Source organism: Scyliorhinus canicula, chromosome 14 (genome assembly GCF_902713615.1).
Source record: "Scyliorhinus canicula chromosome 14, sScyCan1.1, whole genome shotgun sequence".
Lineage (NCBI taxonomy): Eukaryota > Metazoa > Chordata > Chondrichthyes > Carcharhiniformes > Scyliorhinidae > Scyliorhinus > Scyliorhinus canicula.
Window position 1 is genome coordinate 59,550,196 of NC_052159.1, and position 12,205 is coordinate 59,562,400.

Here is a 12,205-nt window from a genome sequence, read left to right on the forward strand (position 1 = left end):
GGTGTAGCGCCACAGATCTCCTCCAACTCCTCAGACAGATCTTTAACTGCCTTCTGACAGGTCTGACAGCCAGTAGGCATGTCAATCTTGGGGAGAACCTTTTTGTCTACACCTTCCGCACCACCTTTCTGCCAAAACTACCCCACTAATGGGTTAAATGTGCACAAACCAATGCCTTCAAGCCAGAGCTGCCCTGTGTGCAACCACTCACTCCATGGTACCAATACCGTGTTTCTTTGCTATCATTATCACTCCTTTTGCCTTTTGTTCCATTACAACTTTGACATTTTATTTCCCCCACCCTCTAACTTATCCTTGACCTTCCCTTTGGTCCACCTGATCCTCCTCCCTTTTGCAACAGTGTAAAATCCATCACATTTCTACCTCTTTTCTGTTCTGAAGAGTCATCTGGGCTCAAAACATTAACTCGGTTTTTCTTTCCACAGATGCTGCTGCCAGACCTGATCTCCAGCATCCACAGGATTTTGCTCGAATTCACTTTTCACCACATTGAACCAGGGGCTGGTTTAGCACAGGGCTAAATAGCTGGCGTTTAAAGCAGACCAAGGCAGGCCAGAGGGCGGGTTCAATTCCCGTATCAGCCTCCCCAAACAAGCGCCGGAATGTGTCGACTAGGGGCTTTTCACAGTAACTTCATTTGAAGCCTACTTACGACAATAAGCAATTTTCATTTAATTTCATTAGCCACTCGTCTGTCCACTTTACAAACTCATCTATATTCTTCATCGTAGTAGGCTTTGTCCTCAAATTTGTATCAGATCTCCAGTATTTGCAGTATTTTGCTTTTATTCGCAGTTCTCTGCATTGAACTGCATTAGCCACTTTCCTGACCATTTAATCAACCAATCAAGATTCTTCCTCATGGTAGGATTTGTCCTTGAATTTTATAACAAGCTAATATTTTTTTTATTACTTTTCCTGGGCTTATGCCCAAATCCTTTATTGAATGGAACGTAAAGAGGTCCCAGCACAAATCTTAAAGGTATAAAGTGACCCAGATTCTTGCAACCTAAAACACCCAAGTAATCTCTTTATCCATGTAGGTATGCTGCCATTAATGAAAAGTGCATTAATTCTCTGCTGCAGCAATGTTACCCCATTTACCCAGTTGTTGCTCCAAACTGTTTTTTTGGTCTTTTATATATACAGTTGAATACCTTTTAAGTTTCTCCTGTTTGAACCCTCAGTTAGCCAGGCAGTGAGGAACAGAAGTCTCTGCACCGATACAAGTTAATTTACAGAGATTTGCATTACACACATATCATGCACCTCCAATTCAATAACCAGTTTCAACCTACTTTGATATATATGAACACAGGTGAAACTTGAATTAATGCCATCACCTGAACACACTTAAGTACCCAATTAAAATTAACACTTTTTTTTCCCTTTCCTTTTATCTTTTCATATGGATTAATAAGCAAGAGGCATACGTTTATGGTACAGAGGGATATATCTCCACCACAGAACTGAAGATATAATTTTCCATAACCTATTCCAAATTGTGGTAGGTGGAGTATCGCTGAAGACCACAAATCATGGGCATCAAACCTTAAATATTGTTCCCCTAGGCTTCCTCCATATTGCGCAAAGGGAAAAGTCTTCTGCTGATATGGTGTGAGAAAGTCTTTGTCTTCCCAGCTGAAGATGAAAATTCTCTATGGAAAGCATTATTTACCTAGAGTACGGCATTCAATTTATTAAAGTTACAAGCCTCTATGTTTTCTGCATTCAATTTAACGGCACAGTTAGAAAAAAAAGTTGAATAAAAATAGGTCATTTTTTTGGGTTAAAGAGAACAATATTTTTCAGACACAATATTTACCAAAGCTGGCAGATAAAGCCGAGATTAATATTTAAACACCACATTTTAAAATAATTTTATAAAGATTTCCTTGCACATCAATACAGGAATAATGCAGAGCCTGAAATGTACATTGCATAAAATCTGTTCGGTGACACACAACGCTCAGCACAGCAGAAGCTCCTTAATGGGCATATCCGGTGGTGAGCAAAATATTTCTTGTTAGTTGTTCCTTTGAAGCAGTTGCCATACAAAATACAAGAAAGATTCCATACCTGAGCAAGTGTTGTTTAAAGGAATACAGCAAAATAAAGTTTTATAACGACCCTTTCCTTTTTTATGTGGCATTCATAGTGGGGATGTAACCTTCTCACTATGATTGTCACATCGAAGAGAGATATACATTCCTTTCAGATCCTAATTGAATTTCAAACCAGGCAGTTTGATCAAATGCTTGACAGTTAACTGTTAATCACCTGGTGTATTTTCTATGGTAGTGCCGACTTGCCAACCAATCAGCACTTTCTTTCCATACAATATAAATTGTTGTTTTCCCTCATATTGGTATTCTTGCAAAATGTCCTGATGAGTGCATGATGAAAAGCTTCGATGTCTCTCTTTTTTTCAACAATACTCAAGCTCTGGATTTCCAACCAACTATTACAAAAATATTAAACTCCTATATCGGTCATTGAAAACTGCTGGAATTGCAATGTTGAAATGTTATGTGATAAGCAGATGCAGTTCCCCATCTTACCTGCAGTTGGTCCCCTAATAAGACTTTCCTTGGCAACATAATCAATGAGCTGTCACAATCTTGTCACATTGTTAAATCCATCTGTACCACTAGGTGGAGCTAGAGAGAATTATTATCCCTCTGACAGCTTTTTGCTCAGAGCCTGTTGCCGGTGATCTTGAAAGTATCTCGATTTCTTTAACCTTTGTAAAACTACAGTTGTACAATTTTGAAAATTCTCTCCTTTCAAGTCCCAATGGTTCCCAATGACTGCAGCATCCATCAATCTCTTCCACCACAACTGAATTAGCCCTTAGCTGTTCCGCAAGCTTTCCTCCTGCATTTTTCCAGCGTGATGATATTCACCCATTCCTGCACTCTCAGCCTAATCTTTGATATTTTAGTTCTGTCACAGGACTGCCCACCGTCCCAGCAAAGGCCCCCAAACTCCAGCTTTTGCATCACCAAACTCACATCCTCCTCTTCGTACTCCCAGAACACCAGAGGACAAACCTAATGCCACTGAGCCAACAGTATTTGGTTCCTGCTAGCTGATATTTGAAGCCTTTGCTTCAAGTGGCAACTTCAAAAATACCTGCAAGTTAGGGTTTCATTGGTGCTTGAATATCCGAACATTACAAACAAGTCCTGGAATGGGTCAGCACCGAAGGGGGAGAAGAATGTCATTGGTGGTGGCAGCACTGGAGGGCATAGGTATGGGGTACCAAGAGAAATTAGTGTCTTACAGAACTGGGGTGACCCGTACGAAAGGCGGCATCCCAAAATTCATTTTCTGGCTTGGTGTCTGCTAACTATATGCCTAAACATGGCTGTTAGCTTAAACAATTCACAGCTAAGGCATACATTCCTCAATAAAGTAATGTATCACAAAAACTAAACGTTTAAGCTAAAATAATGCCACCCATATAAAAACATTTAATAATCTTCATTGTCACAAGTAGGCTTATATTAACACTGCAATGAAGTTACTGTGAAAAGCCCCTAGTCGCCACATTCCGTTGCCTGTTCGGGTACACAGAGGGAAGATTCAGAACGTCCAAATTACCTAACAGCGCGTCTTTTGGGATTCTGGGAGGAAATTGGAGCACCTGGAGGAAACACACGCAGACACGGGGAAAACGTGCAGACTCCGCACAGACAGTGACCCAAGCCGGGAATCGAACCTGTGTCCCTGGCACTGTGAAGCAGTACTAACCACTGTGCTACTACACCGTAATTGAAAGTTTAACAAATTGAATAAAACATCCACAAATGTTAAATGAAATTCATGGATTGGAGCTGGTCAAGCCAGGGATTCGTCAGATAAGCCTTAAAAAGAAATAACTTGTGTCCATTTCGTCATTTGTAAAATGTTTTTTTTTAAGTCTAGCCACTGTTGTAATGTGTGGAAACATAGCAGCCAATTAGCACACAATCACATCAAACACAAACACATGCGATCAATGCCTGGATAAGCTGGTTGCATAGTCTGTACTTTGCCTGTTGCAAACAGCGGAAGGGACATGCTGTTTGATACAATCTGCCAGTTTTTGGAACATACACGATCCGCCAAGTAATCGGGTCATGGGTGTGAGACCTTGCTGAGTTTCTTCATTTGGAGAGAATTAAGTTCGCCATTAGAGATATGGATGAGGGGTTCTTTGTGAGATGGAAGCTGTTCATCAACTTTTCCAAGAAGTATTAGAACGACAGTGGGGGGAGTAGGGGAGGGTGACGGAGTACAGTAACTATTGGTTATCAAGGGGTGGGGGACATTTTATTTTATTTTTTAAAATTTGGGGGGCGTGGCTGATGTAATTGTATATATGAGGTGTTTCAGATGTGTTAAATTGCTAGGGTGTTATATGCATTGTTAATATGTTATGGAATGTTCAATATTGTTTTGTGTTATTGACTTCTTGTTTTTGCATTTTCTGGATATACCTTCAATAAATTATCTTGCTTTCCACACCAACCGATGTCATGTCTGGGTAAATCAGTTTCTTTGTCTTCATTTTTCTTGAAAGAAAACTCAAAACCTTCCGGCTTACTTCAATCTATTTTCCAGTCTCAGACCACTCCTGCTACAGTGAGTTTTTAATAAAAGAATCTTCACTTCCTTCATTCAGGTTGTTATGTTTCAGTTTATCACAGGTTATTGCGAACTGTAACGATTTTCTGACCCAGATATTGAGCACTGCTTGCTCAGCCGAATGCAGTGAGAAGTGGAAGACAGGTCATAGCCTTGCTTGATGCAGATTCTGGTAAATGTCAACTAAACAGCTTTCCCGACCAGTCACATTGTCAAATGCTAGTGAACAAATTCAGTGGGCAGTAAAATCTGATATTTGGAGCAGAGTGGCAGGTTTGATCATGATGTGGAGATGCCGGCGTTGGACTGGGGTGAGCACAGTAAGAAGTCTTACAACACCAGGTTAAAGTCCAACAGGTTTGTTTCAAACACAAGCTTTCGGAGCACGGCTCCCAGAAGGAGCCGTGCTCCGAAAGCTCGTGTTTGAAACAAACCTGTTGGACTTTAACCTGGTGTTGTAAGACTTCTTACAGGTTTGATCATGACATGAACATTATGAATTATATTCATCATTATCTTTATGCAACAGATAAATTTCATGAAAAACATCCTAAAATACAAAAGAACATGACAATTCATTTACTCTGAACGTTTAAATACTCTTAGCCATTAATTACTCTTCACTAAAAAAATCTAATTGTAACTCAATCAGTTACAGTGGGTGAGATTCTCGGTTTGGAAGACAGTGTTCTCCCGCTGAGGAGAATTGCCAACAATTTATGTTCTCCCTGGGATCGCAAATCAGGACGTAATTCAGTACTCAAACTAGGTGGGATTCTCGGGGACTCCAGCTAACGGGCTGCCATTTTGCTCAGGCAACCAGATAGCGAAATCCTGTGGCCGGAGCTCAAGCCTGTGATTGTAATGCACATACCTCTCTTTGATGTGGCTGATGTTTGTAAACATTGGGGTTTCAGCACTTAAGAGTCACTCACCTACAAAGGGTGAGCCCACTACTAGAAATGAATGAATGGCTTGCAGCTGCAGGATCTGAAGTGTTTAAACACAGGTTACAGCTGCTCTCTTTCAAGGAATGGGCACATAATGCCTCCCCGTAAGTGTTACAACAGTAATTTCACTGTCCCTGGGACTGCTATTTAGGGGTCTTTTTTAATGGGAATCCAGATTTTGAGATTCACTGCCGCATCGGTGACCCCACTACCAGCAGTGGGCTGGGAGAATCTAGACCAGTATTTATTCTCTATAAATATAATAGCACTCTCGTCGCATGTAGTATAAAGCTGCTGTGCTGCACAACTTGGAGAACTTTTGCGTTTGTCTAATTTTGGCCTTTTGTGCACCATTGACTTCCTTTGCACCTCACCACTGTGGTCGTGTCTTTATCTTCCCAAACCTTTGGAACTTTTTTCCTTCTTTTCCTGCCTCTCACCTCTCCTTCAAAACGCTCCTTTAAACATTTTTTCCTTGGATTAATGTCAATTTTTATCATCCTCAGTAAACTGGCTGGTACTTCATGGGGAATCACAGGTCAAGACCCTAAAGATATTTTTGCCATCATGGATTTAACTGCAGAATACTGCTCTCAGCAGGTTACCAATCTGCCCACATCCAAACTTAACCAATCTGCATCTCAACAATGGGCACCATTACAGCTACTCTTCAACCAACCCATCTCCCCTGACTCCCATTTCTGAGTAACATTGCACCCCCTCTCACCCCTTCGTCCACCCCCAACAGGAGGGTAATTGCAATGGGTGAGCTACTGGAGAAGGTCTACTCCAACCCAAGTCTCAACCTTGTTAACCCACCAGCAATGTACCTTCCCTCACATCATATATGTGGTCAAACCCAGCATGCTGAGTAATGGCTGGGGACCTATGACTGGAGGACTGGCAATTGAAAACATCCACCCTCTCATGGTGGACCCCACTGCTTGCTTCCCCAACTTTGATCTCCCATGGCAACAGTGGCCTCTTTTAAACCATTTCCACACTAGCCAAGGCCTCTGTGCAGCCACTCAACATCAGTGGGGCCATCAAGACCATCCAGATTTGTAGGTGTGGTAAAGTCCAAACAATGACTTGCATTGTCGAGGAGTGTCATTTAGCTAAACCTGAAGGCAGGTTACAAATATCGAAACAGCACAGATGACAAACAGCCGCTTTGAACAAAGCTTTTCAGACTAACTTATGTCACGTTTGGGTGAATCAATTTCTTTGTCTTCATTTTTACTTGAAAGAAAACTCAAACCCACTTGCTGACTTCAATCTCTATTTTCTCAATCTCGGGCCATCCATGGTGCAGCGAGTTTTTAATTTAAAAAATCTTCACTTCCCTCATTCAGGTTATATTTCAGTTTATCACAGGTTATTGCAAACTGCAATGAATTTCTGACCCAGATATTGAGCACTGCTTGCTCAGCCAACTGCAGTAAGAAGTAGAAGACAGGTAATAGCCTTGCTTGATGTGGATTCTGGTAAATGTCAACTTAACAGCATTTCTAATCCTCCCTATCGTAGGTCCTCAGCTGTTACTCCCAAGTGCGAGGTGCATTTAACTATATGGAGTGACGTGAAGGATGCTAGCATGTAGCCACTGTCAAAACTGCTGTTTAGCTCGGTGATTAAACTATATAAATACATTTTTGTTGTGGAATATTTGATGTTAAGGGTGCTATATTAATGGCAAGTTCTTATTTTCCAAGACAGCTGACTTTAAATTACACCATCGCTGATCTTAGGTGAGTTAAAGTATTACATTTTCAGATCATCAAATCTTGTTGCAGTCACTCAAAAGTTTTCAATATTCCTGACCCAAGCAGGTTTTAACGTTCAACACACAAAAAACAGCAATGCACGGCCGGACTTGCCAACTACAGAACAGCATATTTTATGAAGTCTACAGAATGTTTGACAGGTTGTTTTGTTACGAGTCTCTTCTCTGAAGTTGCATGATTAAAAAGATTTACTACCTTGTTTACATCTATGGGGTGGATGGTAACATTTATCACAAAAATTGGCAAAGAGCTAATCTTGAAAGAGCCAATTAAAGATGCATACACTTCATTAAAAAAAGTAATTTCTCATCTATTTCCATGTGGACCGTGCAAAAGGAAATCAAATTGAAGCACACCATCACTCATTAAAAATATTACACCACAGGAATTACAAACCACTGACCCTTCTCCCTAGACGGCCAACGAAAGGTTGGTTAAGTGCTTGTTCATGAAAATAGTACCTCTCTAACATATTGCACTGAAATGAAAAAGGCTGCTGAAGCACTTTGGATTAATGGTTATTTCTACAGTTATTAATTCAGCTCCCTCAAATGGCCAGGCCAGACTCAGTCAGTTCATCAAATCCATTCTTACAAGAAATAGGAGCAAGGATACAGCACAGTTATTACCACACAGAAAGAAGTAATTTGACACAACGAGTCAATGCCATCCCTCTCCGAGCAATCCAATCAGTCCCAGTACTCTGCTCTAACCCCGTACCGCCGCAAGTTTATTTCTCTCAAGTGTCCATCTAATTTCCGAATTGGTCTTTTTTCCCCAATGTTTATCAAATTATCTCCAAAACATTACTTATTTACCAAACAGTGCCTCGAAGCTGCTCTGCCATTCAACATGCTCAAGGCTAATCTTCTGCAGTAACTCCATTTCCCTGAATGCTGCCCATGTTCCTTCATCCCTTGATCTTGCTTTTATTATGCTTAACCTTGAAAAAAGATTTGATAATTCAGAAGGTAGCCTTTTCATTACCTCTTAATTTAAAAATGTCCTATCCATCTGTTCTTCCAAATCAGTGAAAACACAAACAATACATGAGACTGATTAAACGTAATGTGCATGTAATTTGGAGAATGCATGCATGAAGCTCTGCTATTCCACTACAGACATAAACAGGACTGCATGTCTGTGCTCTCTATTAAAATCCCTGCAGAGCTGATATCAATACCTCACTAAATAGCCGGAATAACACGATGCAAGCATAACAAGAGTTCTGCCTTTTTCAGAATTTCAGTCAAAACATAAAAAAATAAACTTTAAATTCATTCAATATTTTCTTTTTTTTTAATAAACATTTTATTGAGGTATTTTTGGTATAGTAACAACAACAAAATAAACAATATACATGAAACCATAAACATAAAAGCCGTTTTACCTTTCGTACAGGTCCCACCCTTATACCCCTCCTATTCTAACCTAAACAACCCCCCCGGTCTGCTGACGATTAATTTTCCGCAAAGAAGTCGACGAACAGTTGCCACCTCCAGGTGAACCCTAACAGTGAACCTCTCACGGTGAACTTAATTTTCCCCATACAAAGAAAGCTAGCCATGTCCGCTAGCCAGGTCTCCGACTTCGGGGGCTTGGAGTCTCTCCATGCTAATAGTATCTGTCTCCGGGCTACCAGGGAAGCAAAGGCCAGAACATCTGCCTCTTTCTCCTCCTGGATTTCTGGATCTTCAGACACCATGAAAATCGCCACCTCTGGACTCAGCGCCACCCTTGTTTTTAAAACTTTGGACATGACATCCGCAAACCGCTGCCAAAATCCCCTAAGCTTTGGACATGTCCAAAACATGTGGACATGGTTCGCTGGTCCTCCCGCGCATGTTGTGCACCTGTCCTCCACCCCAAAAAATCTGCTCATCTGGGCCACTGTCATGCGAGCCCGGTGAATGACCTTAAACTGAATCAGGCTGAGTCTGGCACAAGTTGCGGTCGCGTTGACTCTACTCAATGCGTCCGCCCAAAGGCCCTCCTCTATCTCTCCCCCCAGCTCCTCCTCCCACTTTCACTTCAACTCCTCAGTCTGCATCTGCTCTAATCCCATAAATTCATTATAAATATCAGAAACACTCCACTCCTCTTTCCATCCTCTGGAGACTACCCTGTCCTGAATCCCCCTTAGCGGCAGGAGCGGAAAGGTTGGTACCTGTCTACGCAGAAAGTCCCACACCTGCAGAAATCAAAATTTGTTTCTCCCCGCCAATGCAAACCTCTCCTCCAGCGCCCTTGTATTCGGAAAGCTCCCCTCTATAAACAAGTCCCCCATCCTCTCAATCCCCGCTCTCCACCATTACCGGAACCCCCCCCCCCATCCATACTCCCTGGGCAAATTGGTGTTTATCACCAATTGGGGCCCAGGCCGATGCTCCCACTGCTTCCACATGCCACCTCCACTGGCCCCAAACTCTCAGGGTCGCCACCACCATGGGGCTGGTGGAGTGCCATGCTGGTGGGAGCAGCAGAGTTGCAGTTATCAACGCCCCCAGGCTGGCGCCCTTACAAGGAGCCGCCTCCATACGCACCATGCAGACCCCTCCCCCACCACCCACTTCCTGATCATGGCTATATTAGCCGCCCAGTAATAGTTGCTCAAATTTGGCAGCACCAGCCCGCCCAATCGCGACTCCGCTCAAGCATTACCTTCCTTACCTGCGGGGTCTTGCCCGCCCAGACGAAGCCCGTGATAACTCTGTTGACCCACAAAAAAGGGACCGCAGAATAAAGATGGGGAGACACAAATGCAAATGGGAATCTCGGGAGGACCGTCATTTTCACCGTTTGCACCCTCCCGGCCAGAGACAACAGAAGCGCGTCCCATCTCCAAAAATAGTCCTTCATTTGGTCCATTAGCCGGGCCAGATACAATTTATGCAGCCGGTCACATTTCCACGCAACTTGGATGCTCAGGTACCTAAAGCGTACCCTACTGACCTAAATGGCAGCTCTCCCAGTCGTCCCTCCTGAACCACAAATATCTCACTCTTTTCCATATTTAGCTTATACCCCGAAAACCGGACGAATTCTCCTAGAATCTTCATGATTTCTTCCATCCCCTCTACTGAGTCCGAAACGTACGGAAGCAGATCCTTCGCATAGAGCAAAACCCTGTGCTCCACCTCCACCCCCCCCCCCCCCGACCAGTCCCTTGAGGCTCTCAGAGCAATTGCCAACGGTTCTCCAGCCATCGCAAACAACAGTGGGGAGAGGGGGCATCCTTGTCTTGTCCCCCCCGGTGCAGTCTAAAATAGTCCAAAGTTGTCCTATTCGTCCATACACTTGCCACAGGAGCTCGATACATTCACCTGATCCAGTCAATAAAGCCCCGCCCAAATCCGAACCGTCCCAGTACCTCCCACAGAAAATCCCATTCTACCCGATCAAAAGTCTTTTCTGCATCCATTGCGATCACTACCTCCACCTCCCTACCTTTTGGGGGAATCATGATCATATTTAACAGCCTTCTTACATTGGCCATCAATTGCCTACCCTAACAAACCCAGACTGGTCCTCCCCATAACATCCAGAACACAATCCTCAGTCCTGGAGGACAAGATTTTGGCCAGCAACTTGGCATCTACATTCAACAGGGATATCGGCCTGTGGGACCCACACAGCTCCGGGTTCTTGTCCCGCTTAAGAATCAGCGAAATCGTTGCCTGTGATATCGTTGGGGGGCAGCACCCCTCTTTCCCTTGCCTCATTGAACATCCTCAACAACACTGGCCCCAATATCCCAGAGAACTCTTTATAAAATTCCACTGGGTACCCGTCCGGACCCGGGGCCTTACTCGCCTGCATGGCCTTCAAGCCTGCCACTATCTCTTCCAACCTGATTGGGGCCGCCAGCCCTTCTACCCGCTCCCCGTTGGGAAATTTAGTCCCTCCAAGAAGTGCCTCATCCCCTCCGGCCCCGTAGGGGGTTCCGACCTGTACAGCCTGCTGTAAACATCTCTAAATGCCTTATTCACCCCTACTGAATCACCAACCAGGTTCCCATCTCCATCCTTTACTTTCCCTATCTCCCTAGCTGCCTCCCTCTTCCTAAGCTGCTGTGCAAGCATTCTGCTGGCCTTCTCTCCATGTTCATAAATCGCCCCATCGCCCTTCACAGCTGTTCAACTGTCCTCCTTGGGGTCAGCAAGCTAAACTCCGCCTGCAATCTTCACCGTTCACTTAAAAGTCCTGCCTCTGGGGTCTCTGCATACCTCCTATCAATCTGTAATATCTCCTTTACCAGTCGGTCCGTCTCTGCCCTGTCAACCTTCTCCCTATGAGCCCCGATCGAGATCAGCTCCCCCCTGACCACTGCCTTCAGTGCTTCCCAAACCACCGCTGCTGAAATTTCCCCCATGTCATTGACCTGCAGGTAGCTCTGAATGTATTTCCTCAGCCGCTCGCACCACCATCCACCAAATGTCCCACATCCAACCTCCAGTGTGGGCGCTGGTTAACGTCTTTGCTAACCTGCAGGTCAACCAGTGCGGTGCATGGTCTGAGATTGTAATCGTCGAATCCAGTACCCCCGCCAGAAAGGCCCTGCTCAAAATAAAAAAATCAATCCGGGAGTACACTTTATGCACGTGTGAGTAGAAGGAGAACTCCTTCACCATCGGCTGCCCAAATCTCCATGGATCCACACCACCCCACCAGCTCCATGAACCCAATTAGTTCCTTTGCCATTGTTGGCACCCTGCCCGATTTCGAGCTTGACCGGTCCAAGCCAGGATCCATAACTGTATTGAAGTCCCCTCCCATGACCAACCTGTGAGAGCCCAGGTCCGGTATCTTTCCCAG

General features: G+C 43.9%; 1 protein-coding gene across 1 annotated transcript in view; it reads right to left on the reverse strand.

Moving 5' to 3' along the window:
* The window catches only part of ddx10 (DEAD (Asp-Glu-Ala-Asp) box polypeptide 10), a 310,337-nt gene that overhangs the window by 114,010 nt on the left and 184,122 nt on the right, over nt 1-12,205 (reverse strand). The gene's annotated exons all lie outside the window — the stretch shown is intronic.